This window comes from Thermobia domestica, chromosome 9 (assembly GCF_964235325.1).
Source record: "Thermobia domestica chromosome 9, izTheDome1.hap1.1, whole genome shotgun sequence".
Taxonomy (NCBI): Eukaryota; Metazoa; Arthropoda; class Insecta; order Zygentoma; family Lepismatidae; genus Thermobia; species Thermobia domestica.
The window spans coordinates 250786267-250791553 of record NC_137462.1 but is presented as its reverse complement, the minus strand read 5'-3'; the positions used below and the strand labels follow the sequence as shown (position 1 = coordinate 250791553).

General features: G+C 39.2%; 1 non-coding gene across 1 annotated transcript; it reads left to right on the top strand.

Annotated features, from left to right (window-relative positions):
• The first annotated feature begins 271 nt into the window (after nucleotides 1-271).
• Nucleotides 272-346, top strand: TRNAQ-UUG (transfer RNA glutamine (anticodon UUG)). The gene has a single exon. It is a non-coding gene; the product is annotated as a tRNA-Gln (tRNA).
• Nucleotides 347-5287: the final 4941 nt, after the last annotated feature.

Below are 5287 nucleotides of genomic sequence, written 5' to 3'. Positions count from 1 at the left end.
AAGAAGTACCACAACAAAGGAAATGAATCCCTGTACAATACCTCATCAAGGTCAATCACGTGGTACATCGTATTGCTTACGTTTATATTTGGTCCATAGGCTGGAATAATCAAAACCAATGACGCAATTTCATTTGACAATTCTCAAATTATCCTACAAAGTTTCAATGTACCAATGTCCTGGACTCCTAATCCCATCATAGGTCAATAACTGATTACGTGATCATACTAATATTTGACAATGATTTACCCAATGAATGAGATACTATCCTGGCCCCGCGTAGCGTAGTCGCTAACGCTCTCGCCTTTGGTGCGAGCGGTCCCGGGTTCGATTCCCGGTGGGGTCACTCGGTCGAAAAAGTGTAACAGCTTTTTCAGGCCAGCCACCCTGAATGAGGTTTTCCTCATTCACACCAGGCAAATGCCGGGGTGGTACCTAACTTATAGGTCCCAGGCCGCTTCCTTCCTTTCCCAATCCTTTCTTCCTTCCCTTTCCCCGGATTGTGTGCTCGCCGAGGGACGTCATCCCTCAAATCGGGAAGGGCTAAATGGCCGTAGATGCCGAAAGCCCAGAAATCTAAATCCTAAATCCTAAATGAGATACTATCCAATTTTAAGAACCATTACCAATTATTGTTATGACAATAAGAAATGTAGCCCTCCCAAAATTTAAGATTGGTACACAAATACATCTGTGTCTTACGAAAAAGTAATAAATCCTGTACTTATTCAATAATAAAGGCGTATTAAAAAATAGGTCAATAACCTTTAAATTTTGAATATTTGGCCACAAGAGGAACACCAACATCTACATTGGGTCCTAGAAAATGTTTACCGAATTTTGTTATTTGATAATTCCCAAATTTAAAAGGGAACATAAACTTATGAAGGTAATAAACCTCTGTGCATACCCATATATCGTGCTAAATAGGGTCAATAACCTCCGAAATTTGATTTTTGGAAGTTCTTTACCCATGAAAGGGAACGAGGTGGACCATCCAAATTTATAGTGATACATATTGAAGTCCTGTACTATGATACCAAATGCTTATATTAAACAATTTCTAAAACATAGTAGATGAGCCAAGATCCCCCTTCCAATTTTTTGAAGGGTGCATCAATATACCCATGTCTTATGATAGGAAATGAACCCATATACATGACCATTTAACCATATAAGGTAATAGGACCTCATCAAAGGGGAGAAATTGGGCCAAAAACCAAACACGTGGTACAACATATTGCTCATGTTTATATTTTAGCAATTTTTACCCATCAAAGAAAACAAGATGGACCACCCAAATTTATCACGATACATGTTGAGGCATGTACTATGATACCGAATGCTTAAATTGGAAAATTTCCAAACTTTAAGGGGGTTGGCCATGGTACCCCTTCCAAAATTTAAAGGGATACATCATGTACCCATGTCATATAATAGGAAATGGACCCCTGTATACGCCCATATAACCATATAGGATAATAACACCTCATCAATGGCGATAAATTAGGTCAAAAAACCAAACACTAGAACTTGGGTTGTACTAGAATTTGGGAATATTCTAGCCATGAAAGGGAACGATGTGGACCACCCAAATTTATAGTAATACATACTAGGCTTCTGTACTATTAAAGCAAATGTTTATATTGGACAATTTCTAAAATTGAAGGGGTGGGCCAAGGTACGCCTCCCAAATTTTTAAAGGGGTGCACCAACATACCAATGTCTTATGAAAGGTAATAGACTCCTGTATACGCTCATATAAACATATAAGGTGATAGGACCTCATCCAAGGGAAGAAATTACGTCAAAAACCTCCGAAATTTGAATTTTTGGCAATTTCTTACCCATAAAAGGGAACGACATAGACCCCCAATACTGATAGAGGTACATATTGTGGTCCTAGGCTACCATACCAAATTTTTAGATTTGGCAATTTCCAAAATTTAAGAGGGGTGGTCCTATGTACCCCTGCCAAAATTTAGGGTATGGGCCATGGTACCACTGCCAAAATTTAGAGGGGGTTGCTCTATGTACCCCTGGGTCATTGAATCCGGGCCAAGGTCATTGACTCCGGGCCAAGGTCATTGATCTTTGACCTATGACGTCATAAAGGTTGGGGTCAAAGTCCAAAGTTAGATCAGGTGGGGCAATTACTACTTCCCCCCCCAAGAACTAAAATAAATAAAAATTGCGATTACTTGTTATTTGTGCACACGAGACGGAATTAAAGTCCCAATTCAGCACCTTCACACTTAGATTTTACCCCTAGAACAAAACCTAATGGCATTGTTTCTTACTTTCTTAGTTTAATGTGACCTCACAGACATAAAGAAAGTATAAGAGTTTAGAACTTCATATGAAATAGTTACTGGAAATTTTTGTCCTGAAATTCGAAATTGTTTTACGGATAAAATTAGAGGATGGAGCATGTTTAGACTGTGACTGTGTGTGTGACAAAACTTAAATGTACCGGATAATATTTCTTCACTTTCCTAAAAGAAACTAGAATTTTACCCCATCCCATATCTGCTAACAAAAGAAAGTAGCGTACCAAAGATAGCCGCTGCTTACCAAAGGTCGTTACATAGCAGAGGTTTCATTCAGTCGGAGGGAAAGAAAAGAAAATCACTAGAGTGTACAGAAACACCCGAAGTACATACTAGATCACTAATTCAATAGCAAATCACTAAATCTAATACGAAATTACTAAATGTGGCATCCCTGCTTTGGACCACATGTTCATAAACTTTTTTCATGTTTCAATGAGTAGATTCAATTCCCAAAAACTGTAGACAGTGCACACGAACACCCTATATATATATATATATATATATATATATATATATATATATATATATATATATATATATTGTACATATATACATTAGACACCTGCAGGAGCCAAATTTTTCGACCCAAGCCTAATTTGACTCGAATGTAACTAGACCCGGCCCAGAACAAGCTAAGCCCGGCCCGGAACAAATTAATAGTGGAGCCAACCCGCCAAGCTCAGCCCGTGACCGAAACTAGGGTGAACAATTAATTATCTATATAGCAAAAGTGGAGCCGCTGAGCAATACCAACTGTAAAAGTTGCATTTTTTTAAAAAAACTTTCACCCATCGTTGGTTTTATTGCAACTACAATTTAACTAAAGTCAATAATTATTAAAGAACTGCAAATAATTGCCTGAGTCCGTCCCACCCTGAAGCGTAGGCGCGCCTAATCCGGCGTGGGCTAAGAGAACAGCAGAACTGAACTCCCCAAGCCCGCCCCTGCAGTGCACTAATATATATATATATATATATATATATATATATATATATATATATATATATATATATATATATATATAATTCTCATGGCACTGTCAAGGCTCTATATTTGTATTTTACATTTAAAACCACTACCGGGTGTTTCTGGCTCCCGTATACGGTTGCCCAATCATCACCCTCATTCTTCGCGCGCAGAGTCATTCGAAGAACTGAAAATGTAATCTCTACACTAACAGTTTATGCTTGTGAACTCGGAAAGCCTGGTACTTCTGCTTGTCAAGGTCAAAAAGTGGGAGAAAAAAACCACGTGTAAAATCTAAAAAGGGTGCAACAGTGACTGATACTTCTAAGAAGCATATTCATCTGTAGTTCGTGCACATTCCGCCGGTAGCGCTATTGCGGCACAACGTATATTGTAACTGTATAACTCTTGTATACCGCTTATAGGTCTATTGGCGTATGTGACGGCCGAAACTATGTTGTCAGCTCTGACTGCGATAAGCCCTGCTGTGCTGCTTTTGCTTTCCTTTTTTGTCCTTTGTCATTTGTGTGATGCCAAACATGTTGTTTTTGTTTGTTGCACGCGCTGGACGGGTTCCTGCGGTGCAAAGTATTTAAGAAGTTGACTACATATTCTTGTTTACGAAAGAAATATCATAAGTACTTTGAATTATAATACAGTTTGAAATTGGTTAGCTGTTCAAAAACAATGCGAAAATAAAGCTGTAATTGTAAATGTATCTTAGTCGGGGACATAGCTACTGACAGTGTTGATTACAAATTTTCTCGTAGAAGAATTTCATTATACTACAAGTGAAAAGCAGACATACATTTAGACATCCCGCCCCCCATCTTTTCAGACTAAACCGGAAATGGTCTCAATCGTTTTTCCAGAAATGTGCAAGCGAAATTTTCGTTTGTACATAATTAGGGGCGCCGCCAGAACAAAAACAATGTGGAGAGCTCTCTAACTTGTAGCCTCAACCGCGAAAAATTAAATCACAAATCATCGCAATCGTTTGTACATCGTTTGTACAGAAATGCACAAGCCAAATTTTTGTTTTTACACAATTACGGGCGCCGACAGAACGAAAACAAAGTTGGGCTGTCTGAATGGTAGCCCCCCACCATGTCAAATTCAATCACAAATTGTCGCAATCGTTTTACATCGTTTGTACAAGAATGTGCAGACGAAAGTTTCGTGTCTATATAATTAGAGGCGCCGCAAAACTAGAACAAAGTGGGGTTTGTCTGAATGGTAGCCCCCCACCATGTCAAATTCAATCACAAATTGTCGCAATCGTTTTACATTGTTTGTACAAGAATGTGAAGACGAAATTTTCGTTTCTACATACTTAGAGGCGCCGCAAGAACTAGAAAAAAGTGGGGGTTGTCTGAATGGTAGAACGTCCACCTTGTCCAATTCAATCACAAATTGTCGCAATCGTTTCTACATCGTTTGTACAAGAACGTGCAGACGAAATTTTACTTTGTACACAATTAAGGGCGCCGCCAAAACGACAAGAAGTTGGGGGCTCGCTAAGTGGTACTCTCCCACCATGTCCAATTTAATCACAAATAGTCGTAAACGTTTTTACATCGTTATACAGAAATGTGCAGGCGAAAGTTTCGTTTGTACACAATTAGGGGCGCCACCAGAACGAGAACAAAGTGGGGGTTGTCTGAATGGTAGCCCCTCCACCATGTCTAATTCAATCACAAATTGCCGCAATCGTTTGTACACCTTTTGTGCAGAAATGTGCAAGCGAAATTTTCGTTTGTAATAATTATTTGCGCCTCCAGAACGAAAACAAAGTGTGGGTTGTCTAAACGGTAGCCCCTCAACCATGTCCAATGCAATCACAAATTGTCGCAATCGTTCCTACATCGTTTGTTCAACAATGTGAAGGCGAAATTTTCGTTTGTATACAATTAGGGGCGCCGCCAGAAGGAAAACAAAGTGGGGGAGTGTTTAAGTGGTAACTCCCACCATGTCCAATTCAATCGCAA